Raw genomic sequence first — 14251 nt, 5'->3', positions numbered from 1 at the left:
TAGAGGACGCCCCCTGTCTATGGTGATGGTAGAACCTCCTCTCCTCTAGGTGTAGAGGATGCCCCTGTCTATAGTGATGGTAGAACCTCCTCTCCTCTAGGTGTAGAGGATGCCCCCTGTCTATGGTGATGGAAGAACCTCCTCTCCTCTAGGTGTAGAGGATGCCCCCTGTCTATGGTGATGGTAGAACTGCCTCTCCTCTAGGTGTAGAGGATGCCCCCTGTCTATGGTGATGGTAGAACCTCCTCTCCTCTAGGTGTAGAGGATGTCCCCTGTCTATGGTGATGGTAGAACCTCCTCTCCTCTAGGTGTAGAGGATGCCCCCTGTCTATGGTGATGGTAGAACCTCCTCTCCTCTAGGTGTAGAGGATGCCCCCTGTCTATGGTGATGGTAGAACTTCCTCTCCTCTAGGTGTAGAGGATGTCCCCTGTCTATGGTGATGGTAGAACCTCCTCTCCTCTAGGTGTAGAGGATGCCCCCTGTCTATGGTGATGGTAGAACCTCCTCTCCTCTAGGTGTAGAGGATGCCCCCTGTCTATGGTGATGATAGAACCTCCTCTCCTCTAGGTGTAGAGGATGCCCCCTGTCTATGGTGATGGTAGAATCTCCTCTCCTCTAGGTGTAGAGGATGCCTCCTGTCTATGGTGATGGTAGAACCTCCTCACCTCTAGGCGTAGAGGATGTCCCCTCTCTATGGTGATGGTAGAACCTCCTCTCCTCTAGGTGTAGAGGAAGCCCCCTGTCTATGGTGATGATAGAATCTCCTCTCCTCTAGGTGTAGAGGATGCCCCCTGTCTATGGTGATGGTAGAACCTCCTCTCCTCTAGGTGTAGAGGATGCCCCTGTCTATGGTGATGGTAGAACCTCCTCTCCTCTAGGTGTAGAGGAAGCCCCCTGTCTATGGTGATGGTAGAACCTCCTCTCCTCTAGGTGTAGAGGATGCCCCCTGTCTATGGTGATGATAGAATCTCCTCTCCTCTAGGTGTAGAGGATGCCCCCTGTCTATGGTGATGGTAGAACCTCCTCTCCTCTAGGTGTAGAGGATGCCCCTGTCTATAGTGATGGTAGAACCTCCTCTCCTCTAGGTGTAGAGGATGCCCCCTGTCTATGGTGATGGAAGAACCTCCTCTCCTCTAGGTGTAGAGGATGCCCCCTGTCTATGGTGATGGTAGAACTGCCTCTCCTCTAGGTGTAGAGGATGCCCCCTGTCTATGGTGATGGTAGAACCTCCTCTCCTCTAGGTGTAGAGGATGTCCCCTGTCTATGGTGATGGTAGAACCTCCTCTCCTCTAGGTGTAGAGGATGCCCCCTGTCTATGGTGATGGTAGAACCTCCTCTCCTCTAGGTGTAGAGGATGCCCCCTGTCTATGGTGATGGTAGAACCTCCTCTCCTCTAGGTGTAGAGGATGTCCCCTGTCTATGGTGATGGTAGAACCTCCTCTCCTCTAGGTGTAGAGGATGTCCCCTGTCTATGGTGATGGTAGAACCTCCTCTCCTCTAGGTGTAGAGGATGTCCCCTGTCTATGGTGATGGTAGAACCTCCTCTCCTCTAGGTGTAGAGGAAGCCTCCTGTCTATGGTGATGGTAGAACCTCCTCTCCTCTAGGTGTAGAGGATGCCCCCTGTCTATGGTGATGGTAGAACCTCCTCTCCTCTAGGTGTAGAGGATGTCCCCTGTCTATGGTGATGATAGAACCTCCTCTCCTCTAGGTGTAGAGGATGTCCCCTGTCTATGGTGATGGTAGAACCTCCTCTCCTCTAGGTGTAGAGGATGTCCCCTGTCTATGGTGATGGTAGAACCTCCTCTCCTCTAGGCGTAGAGGATGCCCCCTGTCTATGGTGATGGTAGAACCTCCTCTCCTCTAGGTGTAGAGGATGTCCCCTGTCTATGGTGATGGTAGAACCTCCTCTCCTCTAGGTGTAGAGGATGTCCCCTGTCTATGGTGATGGTAGAACCTCCTCTCCTCTAGGTGTAGAGGATGTCCCCTGTCTATGGTGATGGTAGAACCTCCTCTCCTCTAGGCGTAGAGGATGCCCCCTGTCTATGGTGATGGTAGAATCCTCTCTCCTCTAGGTGTAGAGGATGCCCCCTGTCTATGGTGATGGTAGAACCTCCTCTCCTCTAGGTGTAGAGGATGCCCCCTGTCTATGGTGATGGTAGAACCTCCTCTCCTCTAGGTGTAGAGGATGCCCCCTGTCTATGGTGATGGTAGAACCTCGTCTCTTCTAGGTGTAGAGGATGCCCCCTGTCTATGGTGATGGTAGAACCTCCTCTCCTCTAGGTGTAGAGGATGCCCCCTGTCTATGGTGATGGTAGAATCTCCTCTCCTCTAGGTGTAGAGGAAGCCTCCTGTCTATGGTGATGGTAGAACCTCCTCTCCTCTAGGTGTAGAGGATGCCTCCTGTCTATGGTGATGGTAGAACCTCCTCTCCTCTAGGTGTAGAGGATGCCCCCTGTCTATGGTGATGATAGAACCTCCTCTCCTCTAGGTGTAGAGGATGTCCCCTGTCTATGGTGATGGTAGAACCTCCTCTCCTCTAGGTGTAGAGGATGTCCCCTGTCTATGGTGATGGTAGAACCTCCTCTCCTCTAGGTGTAGAGGATGTCCCCTGTCTATGGTGATGGTAGAACCTCCTCTCCTCCAGGTGTAGAGGATGTCCCCTGTCTATGGTGATGGTAGAACCTCCTCTCCTCTAAGTGTAGAGGATGCGCCCTGTCTATAGTGATGGTAGAACCTCCTCTAGGTGTAGAGGATGTCCCCTGTCTATGGTGATGATAGAACCTCCTCTCCTCTAGGTGTAGAGGATGCCTCCTGTCAATGGTGATGGTAGAACCTCCTCTCCTCTAGGTGTAGAGGATGCCCCCTGTCTATGGTGATGGTAGATCCTCCTCTCCTCTAGGTGTAGAGGATGCCCCCTGTCTATGGTGATGGTAGAACCTCCTCTCCTCTAGGTGTAGAGGATGCCCCCTGTCTATGGTGATGGTAGGACCTCCTCTCCTCTAGGTGTAGAGGATGCCCCCTGTCTATGGTGATGGTAGAACCTCCTCTCCTCTAGGTGTAGAGGATGCCCCTGTCTATGGTGATGGTAGATCCTCCTCTCCTCTAGGTGTAGAGGATGCCCCCTGTCTATGGTGATGGTAGAACCTCCTCTCCTCTAGGTGTAGAGGATGCCCCCTGTCTATGGTGATGGTAGGACCTCCTCTCCTCTAGGTGTAGAGGATGCCTCCTGTCTATGGTGATGGTACAACCTCCCCTCCACTTGGTGTAGTGGATGCCCCCTGTCTATGGTGATGGTAGAATCTCCTCTCCTCTAGGTGTAGAGGATGTCCCCTGTCTATGGAGATGGTAGAACCTCCTCTCCTCTAGGTGTAGAGGATGCCTCCTGTCTATGGTGATGGTAGAACCTCCTCTCCTCTAGGTGTAGAGGATGCCCCTGTCTATGGTGATGGTAGAACATGCTCTCCTCTAGGTGTAGAGGATGCCCCCTGTCTATGGTGATGGTAGAACCTCCTCTCCTCTAGGTGTAGAGGATGCCCCTGTCTATGGTGATGGTAGAACATGCTCTCCTCTAGGTGTAGAGGATGCCCCCTGTCTATGGTGATGGTAGAACCTCCTCTCCTCTAGGTGTAGAGGATGCCCCCTGTCTATGGTGATGGTAGAACCTCCTCTCCTCTAGGTGTAGAGGATGTCCCCTGTCTATGGTGATGGTAGAATCTCCTCTCCTCTAGGTGTAGAGGATGCCCCCTGTCTATGGTGATGGTAGAACCTCCTCTCCTCTAGGTGTAGAGGATGTCCCCTGTCTATGGTGATGGTAGAATCTCCTATCCTCTAGGTGTAGAGGATGCCCCCTGTCTATGGTGATGGTAGAACCTCCTCTCCTCTAGGTGTAGAGGATGCCTCCTGTCTATGGTGATGGTAGAACCTCCTCTCCTCTAGGTGTAGAGGATGTCCCTGTCTATGGTGATGGTAGATCCTCCTCTCCTCTAGGTGTAGAGGATGCCCCCTGTCTATGGTGATGGTAGAACCTCCTCTCCTCTAGGTGTAGAGGATGCCTCTGTCTATGGTGATGGTAGAACCTTCTCTCCTCTAGGTGTAGAGGATGTCCCCTGTCTATGGTGATGGTAGAACCTCCTCTCCTCTAGGTGTAGAGGATGTCCCCTGTCTATGGTGATGGTAGAACCTCCTCTCCTCTAGGTGTAGAGGAAGCCTCCTGTCTATGGTGATGGTAGAACCTCCTCTCCTCTAGGTGTAGAGGATGCCCCCTGTCTATGGTGATGGTAGAACCTCCTCTCCTCTAGGTGTAGAGGATGTCCCCTGTCTATGGTGATGATAGAACCTCCTCTCCTCTAGGTGTAGAGGATGTCCCCTGTCTATGGTGATGGTAGAACCTCCTCTCCTCTAGGTGTAGAGGATGTCCCCTGTCTATGGTGATGGTAGAACCTCCTCTCCTCTAGGCGTAGAGGATGCCCCCTGTCTATGGTGATGGTAGAACCTCCTCTCCTCTAAGTGTAGAGCATGCGCCCTGTCTATAGTGATGGTAGAACCTCCTCTAGGTGTAGAGGATGTCCCCTGTCTATGGTGATGATAGAACCTCCTCTCCTCTAGGTGTAGAGGATGCCTCCTGTCAATGGTGATGGTAGAACCTCCTCTCCTCTAGGTGTAGAGGATGCCTCCTGTCTATGGTGATGGTAGATCCTCCTCTCCTCTAGGTGTAGAGGATGCCCCCTGTCTATGGTGATGGTAGATCCTCCTCTCCTCTAGGTGTAGAGGATGCCCCCTGTCTATGGTGATGGTAGAACCTCCTCTCCTCTAGGTGTAGAGGATGCCCCCTGTCTATGGTGATGGTAGGACCTCCTCTCCTCTAGGTGTAGAGGATGCCCCCTGTCTATGGTGATGGTAGAACCTCCTCTCCTCTAGGTGTAGAGGATGCCCCCTGTCTATGGTGATGGTAGAACCTCCTCTCCTCTAGGTGTAGAGGATGCCCCCTGTCTATGGTGATGGTAGGACCTCCTCTCCTCTAGGTGTAGAGGATGCCCCCTGTCTATGGTGATGGTACAACCTCCCCTCCACTTGGTGTAGAGGATGCCCCCTGTCTATGGTGATGGTAGGACCTCCTCTCCTCTAGGTGTAGAGGATGCCCCCTGTCTATGGTGATGGTAGAACCTCCTCTCCTCTAGGTGTAGAGGATGCCCCCTGTCTATGGTGATGGTAGGACCTCCTCTCCTCTAGGCGTAGAGGATGCCCCCTGTCTATGGTGATGGTAGATCCTCCTCTCCTCTAGGTGTAGAGGATGCCCCCTGTCTATGGTGATGGTAGAACCTCCTCTCCTCTAGGTGTAGAGGATGCCCCCTGTCTATGGTGATGGTAGGACCTCCTCTCCTCTAGGTGTAGAGGATGCCCCCTGTCTATGGTGATGGTAGAATCTCCTCTCCTCTAGGTGTAGAGGATGTCCCCTGTCTATGGAGATGGTAGAACCTCCTCTCCTCTAGGTGTAGAGGATGCCCCCTGTCTATGGTGATGGTAGAACCTCCTCTCCTCTAGGTGTAGAGGATGCCCCCAGTCTATGGTGATGGTAGAACCTCCTCTCCTCTAGGTGTAGAGGATGCCCCTGTCTATGGTGATGGTAGAACATGCTCTCCTCTAGGTGTAGAGGATGCCCCCTGTCTATGGTGATGGTAGAACCTCCTCTCCTCTAGGTGTAGAGGATGCCCCTGTCTATGGTGATGGTAGAACATGCTCTCCTCTAGGTGTAGAGGATGCCCCCTGTCTATGGTGATGGTAGAACCTCCTCTCCTCTAGGTGTAGAGGATGCCCCCTGTCTATGGTGATGGTAGAACCTCCTCTCCTCTAGGTGTAGAGGATGTCCCCTGTCTATGGTGATGGTAGAATCTCCTATCCTCTAGGTGTAGAGGATGCCCCCTGTCTATGGTGATGGTAGAACCTCCTCTCCTCTAGGTGTAGAGGATGCCCCCTGTCTATGGTGATGGTAGAACCTCCTCTCCTCTAGGTGTAGAGGATGCCTCCTGTCTATGGTGATGGTAGAACCTCCTCTCCTCTAGGTGTAGAGGATGTCCCTGTCTATGGTGATGGTAGATCCTCCTCTCCTCTAGGTGTAGAGGATGCCCCCTGTCTATGGTGATGGTAGAACCTCCTCTCCTCTAGGTGTAGAGGATGCCTCTGTCTATGGTGATGGTAGAACCTCCTCTCCTCTAGGTGTAGAGGATGCCCCATGTATATGGTGATGGTAGAACCTCCTCTCCTCTAGGTGTAGAGGATGTCCCCTGTCTATGGTGATGGTAGAACCTCCTCTCCTCTAGGTGTAGAGGATGCCCCCTGTCTATGGTGATGATAGAACCTCCTCTCCTCTAGGTGTAGAGGATGTCCCCTGTCTATGGTGATGATAGAACCTCCTCTCCTCTAGGTGTAGAGGATGCCCCCTGTCTATGGTGATGATAGAACCTCCTCTCCTCTAGGTGTAGAGGATGCGCCCTGTCTATAGTGATGGTAGAACCTCCTCTCCTCTAGGTGTAGAGGATGTCCCCTGTCTATGGTGATGATAGAACCTCCTCTCCTCTAGGTGTAGAGGATGCCTCCTGTCTATGGTGATGGTAGAATCTCCTCTCCTCTAGGCGTAGAGGATGCCTCCTGTCTATGGTGAAGGTAGAATCTCCTCTCCTCTAGGTGTAGAGGATGTCCCCTGTCTATGGTGATGGTAGAACCTCCTCTCCTCTAGGTGTAGAGGATGCCCCCTGTCTATGGTGATGGTAGAATCTCCTCTCCTCTAGGCGTAGAGGATGCCTCCTGTCTATGGTGATGGTAGAATCTCCTCTCCTCTAGGGGTAGAGGATGCCCCCTTGTCCTGGTCACAGGCCGAGGTATAAAAAGATCTTTGGAGAGATCCTTGTACTGTCCGTTCAGGTACTTGTACATTGTAATGAGGTCTCCCCTCAGTCGTCTTTTTTCTAAACTGAATAATCCCAAATTTTGTAATTTGTCATTGTATTCTAATCCCCCCATTCCCCTAATAATCCTGGTTGCTCTCCTCTGCACCCGTTCCAGCTCTACTATATCCTTTTTATACACTGGTGCCCAAAACTGTACACAATATTCCATGTGTGGTCTGACCAGGGATTTGTATAAGGGCAAATCTATGTCTTTATCATGAGAATCTATTCCTCTCTTGATACATCCCATTATTTTATTTGCTTTAGCAGCAGCCGCCTGGCTCTGGTCACTAAAATTAAGTTTACCATCCACCAATACCCCCAAGTCCTTTTCAGCTTCAGTTTTACTAAGTAATTGACCGTTTAGAACATAATTATACTTTTTGTTTCCATGGCCCAAGTGCATAACTTTACATTTATCTACATTAAACCTCATCAACCATTTCTCTGCCCATCCCTCAAGCTTCCACAAATCCCTCTGTAATGCTAGACTATCGACCCCAGTATTTATTACTTTACACAGCTTAGTATCATCTGCAAATATTGAAACTTGACTGTGTAAACCCACTACAAGGTCATTAATAAAAATATTAAAAAGAAGTGGTTCCAATACTGACCCCTGTGGCACTCCACTGGTAACATCAACCCAATCTGAGAATGTGCCATTAATGACCACCCTCTGTTTTCTATCACTAAGCCAATTACTTACCCAAATACACAGATTTTCCCCTAGTCCCAGCAGTCTCATTTTATATGCCAACCTTTTATGTGGCACGGTGTCAAATGCCTTTGAAAAGTCCAGATATACAACATCCACAGCGTCCCCCAGATCCAGTCTTGAACTTACCTCCTCGTAAAAACCAATCAGATTAGTCTGACAGGACCGATCTCTCATAAACCCATGCTGACGCTGGGTTATAAGGTTGTGCACAGTGAGATACTCCAGGATAGCATCTCTAATAAACCCCTCAAATATTTTCCCCACCACAGCAGTTAGACTTACGGGTCTGTAGTTTCCAGGATCGCTATTTGATCCTTTTTTGTATATTGGTACCACATTTGCTATGCGCCAGTCCTGTGGAACATAACCAGTCCTCAGTGAATCTTCAAATATTAAAAATAACGGTCTGTCTATCACGGTACATAGTTCATGCAGAACCCGGGGGTGTATGCCATCTGGCCCCGGTGATTTATCTATCTCAGTGGTTGCGAGGCGGCGCCGTACCTCTTCCTGGGTTAAACTGTTGACATTATAAAAAGAATTTACATTATTCCTCATTGTGTCTCCACCAGGGGATTTTCCTGGGTAAAGACAGTTGAGAAGGCGACATTCAGTAGACTGGCCCTTTCCTCATCTCCTTCCACCATGACCCCCATGTTATTTCTAAGGGGACCCACACTCTCTGTCTTTAGTTTCTTATCATTTATATACTTGATGAATAATTTGGGATTATTTTTGCTCTCCCTGGCAATATTTCTCTCAGTCTCTATTTTTGCGGCCTTTATCTGCTTTTTACAGGATTTATTTTTCTCTCTATAATCCTGTAATGCCTCATCGCTACCTTCACGTTTTAGCACCTTAAACGCTTTATCTTTCTCGCTTATTGCTTTCCTTACAAGACTAGTTAGCCACATAGGGTTTTTCTTGTTCCTTTTATGCTTTTTCCCATAAGGTATGTGTTTCTCACAGGACTTTTTCAGAATATATGAGAAAAAGTCCCATTTTTGGGGGGGGCTTTTGTCTTTGAGAACATTATCCCAGTCTATGCCTTTAAGGTCTTCCCTTAGTTGCTGAAAATTTGCCCTCCTGAAGTTTAGAGTGTTGGTTGCCCCTTCACTAACGTGCTTAGTAAAGCGTAATACAAAGTCAATGATATTATGATCACTATTCCCCAGGTTCCCCCCAACTTGTAGTTTTGATACCCTATCAGGTCTGTTGGTAAGGATAAGGTCCAGCAGTGTCCCCCCTCTTGTTGGCTCCAGGACTAGTTGCGACAGGTAATTGTCTTTTGTTGTTGACAAGAACCTGCTGCCTTATAAGGACCTGCAGGTTTCTGCCCCCCAGTCAATATCTGGGTAATTGAAGTCCCCCATGATAAGTCCTTCCTTGTGCTTTGAGGCCGCATCCATTTCACTTATCAGCATTTCCTCTGCTGCCTCCATTATATTTGGAGCCTTATAACAAACCCCTAGTAATATTTTATTATTCTTTTTCCCTCCCCTTATCTCCACCCATAGGGACTCCACATTTGCGTTACTGATGTCATCTCGCAGGACGGGCTTGAGGCAAGAATTCACATATAAACAAACCCCTCCCCCTTTTTTATTTATACGATCCTTTCTAAAAAGACTATAACCATCTATAGTAACAGCCCAGTCATAGCTACTGTCCAGCCATGTCTCGCTGATACCCACTATATCAGATTTCCGCTCCAACATCAAGAGTTCCAGTTCCTCCATTTTGTTTGTGAGGCTTCTGGCATTTGTGTACATACACTTTATATGGTTTTCCCTGTCCGTATTCCTTTTGTCCTTATTCCCCAATCTCATTCCAGCCCCCCTTCCTCCCCCATGCACTATGACTCTTCCCAGCTCTCTATGTACACTGTCTATTTGCCCTGCACAAGTGTAGTTGCCCTCCCCCCAGGTCTCTAGTTTAAACACTCCTCCAACCTTCTAGCCATTTTTTCCCCTAAAACAGCGGCCCCCTCCCCATTGAGGTGCAGCCCATCCCTACTGTAGAGCCTGTAGCCGACAGAAAAGTCAGTCCAGTTCTCCATGAACCCAAAACCCTCCTTCCTACACCAACTTTTGAGCCACTTATTTACCTCCCTGATCTCCCGCTGCCTTTCTGGTGTGGCACGTGGTACAGGCAGTATTTCAGAGAAAACTACCCTTGAGGTCCTTGCCCTGAGCTTATGGCCTAAATCTCTGAAATCATTTTTAAGGACCTTCCACCTACCTGTTACTTTGTCATTAGTGCCAATGTGGACCATGACCGCTGGTTCCTCACCAGCCCCTCCCAGTAATCCATCAACCCGATCCGCAACATGCCGAACCCGAGCACCCGGCAAACAACACACTGTTCGGTATGCACGGTCTTTGTGACAGATTGCCCTGTGTGTTCCCCTAATAATGGAATCTCCCACTACCAGCACCTGTCTGACCTTGCCTCTGCTCCCATTACCCTTCTTACTGGAGCACACATTCCCCTGGTTGCTAGCGGCCACGTATTACTGCAGCATTGCTACCCCAGAGCTGATATCCCCCTCATCCGCCAGCCTGGCAAACTTATTGGGGTGCACCAGATCAGGACTAGACTCTCTACAACTCTTCCCTCTACCCCGCCTTCTACATGTTACCCAACTAGCTGCCCCCTCACTCTGCACCTCCATACTTCCCTCCCCACACCCATCTGCCCCCTCACTCTGCACCTCCATACTTCCCTCCCCACACCCATCTGCCTCCTCACTCTGCACCTCCATACTTCCCTCCCCACACCCATCTGCCTCCTCACTCTGCACCTCCATACTTCCCTCCCCACACCCATCTGCCCCCTCACTCTGCACCTCCATACTTCCCTCCCCACACCCATCTGCCCCCTCACTCTGCACCTCCATACTTCCCTCCCCACACCCATCTGCCCCCTCACTCTGCACCTCCATACTTCCCTCCCCACACCCATCTTCCCCGGAGAGTTTGTGCTCCAGGAGCAGCAAACTACGCTCCATATTATCAATTGCCCGCAGCCTTGAAACTTGCTCATTCAGATCCAGAATCTGGGCTTCCAGATGAGCAATTTTCACACACCCCACACAGCAGTATATACCCCTCACACAGCAGTATATACCCCTCACACACCCCACACAGCAGTATATACCCCCTCACACACCCCACACAGCAGTATATACCCCCTCACACATCCCACACAGCAGTATATACCCCCTCACACATCCCACACAGCAGTATATACCCCCTCACACATCCCACACAGCAGTATATACCCCCTCACACATCCCACACAGCAGTATATACCCCCTCACACATCCCACACAGCAGTATATACCCCCTCACACTCCCCACACAGCAGTATATACCCCCCCCCCTCACACATAGCAGTATATACCCCCTCACACATCCCACACAGCAGTATATACCCCCTCACACATCCCACACAGCAGTATATACCCCCCCCTCACACATAGCAGTATATACCCCCTCACACATCCCACACAGCAGTATATACCCCCCCCACACATAGCAGTATATACCCCCTCACACATCCCACACAGCAGTATATACCCCCTCACACATCCCACACAGCAGTATATACCCCTCACACACCCCACACAGCAGTATATTCCCCCTCGAACGGCTGTTCAAGGAAAGCATACATGGCACAGGATGTACACTGTGTAGCAATGCCACTTATGGAGTCCATAATTCTAATGGGGATTACAATAGAAATATGCACAGAAAGAAGAATTTACAGTCAGAGTAACACAAAACACAGCAGTTACCTGCTAAAGCCCCTCAAACTCAAGTCCCTTAAACCTAAGTCACACTTAGGACTCTGCACACACTTCGGATCAATGCACACTCGCTGCCAAGCTCACACACTCGCTTTTCTGATGCTTTTTTTAAAGGTAATGTGCCACAAAAATCTGCAGAGCTCACTGCAACAAGATCTGGCTGCAAAACCCTATCCTGGAGCATCTCACTGAGCACAACCTTATAACCCAGCGTCAGCATCGGGTTTATGAGAGATCGGTCCTGTCAGACTAATCTGATTGGTTTCTACGAGGAGGTAAGTTCAAGACTAAAAAGAAATATAGTTCATTGTCCGCTCACTGGAGAACGCTGTGTCTTGTAGTTCCTCTGTGGATCCATGAGCACGGACAGCTCCAAGTATACAACTCAAAACCAATAAGTCCAGCTTCAAACAACGGAATCCAGGGTGAGGAATACGGGAGCGACCGGCACAGACTGGAGGCCCCCCAGGGGCAGAGACGGGCGCAGACTGGAGGCCCCCCAGGGGCAGAGACGGGCGCAGACTGGAGGCCCCCCGGGGCAGAGACGGGCGCAGACTGGAGGCCCCCCGGGGCAGAGACGGGCGCAGACTGGAGGCCCCCCAGGGGCAGAGACGGGCGCAGACTGGAGGCCCCCCAGGGGCAGAGACGGGCGCAGACTGGAGGCCCCCCGGGGCAGAGACGGGCGCAGACTGGAGGCCCCCCGGGGCAGAGACGGGCGCAGACTGGAGGCCCCCCAGGGGCAGAGACGGGCGCAGACTGGAGGCCCCCCAGGGGCAGAGACGGGCGCAGACTGGAGGCCCCCCAGGGGCAGAGACGGGCGCAGACTGGAGGCCCCCCAGGGGCAGAGACGGGCGCAGACTGGAGGCCCCCCGGGGCAGAGACGGGCGCAGACTGGAGGCCCCCCGGGGCAGAGACGGGCGCAGACTGGAGGCCCCCCAGGGGCAGAGACAGGCGCAGACTGGAGGCCCCCCAGGGGCAGAGACGGGCGCAGACTGGAGGCCCCCGGGGCAGAGACGGGCGCAGACTGGAGGCCCCCCAGGGGCAGAGACGGGCGCAGACTGGAGGCCCCCGGGGCAGAGACGGGCGCAGACTGGAGGCCCCCGGGGCAGGAGGCTGTAGGACACGTCTGAGGCATAAATTGACCTAATAAAAGAAAAGAATAAAGGCCCAGAAAACCTCAAACGTCCATAACTAAGAGAAGGACAAACTAATGGAAGAGGAAAAGTCTGGAAAAGCTCAGGGGTCACAGGTCACTGCTAAGCTCCGCCCCCTGTACTGGTCACATGGTGGTGACATCATCACAGGTCCTTCAGCCTCTCCTATTACTGCTGAGCTCCGCCCCCTGTACTGGTCACATGGTGGTGACATCATCACAGGTCCTGCAGCCTCTGCTCTCACTGCTGAGCTCCGCCCCCTTTACTGGTCACATGGTGGTGACATCATCACAGGTCCTTCAGCCTCGCCTCTCACTGCTGAGCTCCGCCCCCTGTACTAGTCACATGGTGCTGACATCATCACAGGTCCTTCAGCCTCATCTGTCGCTGCTGAGCTCCGCCCCCATGTACTGGTCACATGGTGGTGACATCATCACAGGTCCTTCAGCCTCGCCTCTCACTGCTGAGCTCCGCCCCCTGTACTGGTCACATGGTGCTGACATCATCACAGGTCCTTCAGCCTCTCCTCTCACTGCTGAGCTCCGCCCCCTGTTCTGGTCACATGGTGGTGACATCATCACAGGTCCTTCAGCCTCTGCTCTCACTGCTGAGCTCCGCCCCCTGTACTGGTCACATGGTGGTGACATCATCACAGGTCCTTCAGCTGTTGCAGTGCAGGTCCTGGTGGGTGGTCGGGGCTGTTGTCTCTCTGTTATCAGCCATTATCAGAGGATATATATATACATATACAGCACTGGCTGCCGGCGCCACTCACACCTGCCCCCAGTGACCCCGCTATAAGGTAAGAAGACACCGGGGGAGGGGATATTATACACCGGGGAGGGGCTGGAGGATATTATACATCGGGGAGGGGCTGGAGGATATTATACACCGGGGAGGGGCTGGAGGGGGAGGATATTATACACCGGGGAGGGTCTGGAGGGGGAGGATATTATACACCGGGGAGGGGCTGGAGTGTATTATACACCGGGGAGGGGCTGGAGGGGGGAGGATATTATACACCGGGGAGGGTCTGGAGGGGGAGGATATTATACACCGGGGAGGGGCTGGAGGATATTATACACCGGGGAGGGGCTGGAGGATATTATACACCGGGGAGGGTCTGGAGGGGGAGGATATTATACACTGGGGAGGGGCTGGAGGGGGAGGATATTATACACCGGGGAGGGGCTGGAGTGTATTATACACCGGGGAGGGGCTGGAGGGGGAGGATATTATACACCGGGGAGGGGCTGGAGGGGGAGGATATTATACACCGGGGAGGGGCTGGAGGGGGAGGATATTATACACCGGGGAGGGGCTGGAGGGGGGGATATTATACACAGGGGAGGGGCTGGAGGGGGAGGGGATATTATACACCGGGGAGGGGATATTATACACCGGGGAGGGGCTGGAGGGGGGGATATTATACACAGGGGAGGGGCTGGAGGGGGAGGGGATATTATACACCGGGGAGGGGAGGAGGATATTATACACCGGGGAGGGGCTGGAGGGGGGAGGATATTATACACTGGGGAGGGGGGTTATTTTTTTATGGGGGCCCTCAGTGAAGATTGTTTTATCTTTCATCCTTACACTTTTCTCATTTGAATCATCTA

At 51.9% G+C, this 14251-nt stretch overlaps 1 protein-coding gene across 4 annotated transcripts in view; it reads left to right on the top strand.

Annotated features, from left to right (window-relative positions):
* LOC140122800 (uncharacterized) overlaps window positions 1-14251 on the top strand; it is a 119672-nt gene that overhangs the window by 94002 nt on the left and 11419 nt on the right. The window contains exon 1 of one of the 4 annotated variants that reach the window (XM_072144001.1): window positions 13265-13434. The exons of the other annotated variants lie outside the window; for them this stretch is intronic. The gene's annotated coding sequence lies outside the window, so the exon portion shown is untranslated. Of the gene's footprint in view, window positions 1-13264; window positions 13435-14251 lie in introns of those variants that run through there. 4 annotated transcript variants of the gene reach the window in all.

This window comes from Engystomops pustulosus, chromosome 3 (assembly GCF_040894005.1).
Source record: "Engystomops pustulosus chromosome 3, aEngPut4.maternal, whole genome shotgun sequence".
Taxonomy (NCBI): Eukaryota; Metazoa; Chordata; class Amphibia; order Anura; family Leptodactylidae; genus Engystomops; species Engystomops pustulosus.
This window is presented reverse-complemented; position numbering and strand designations above follow the sequence as displayed.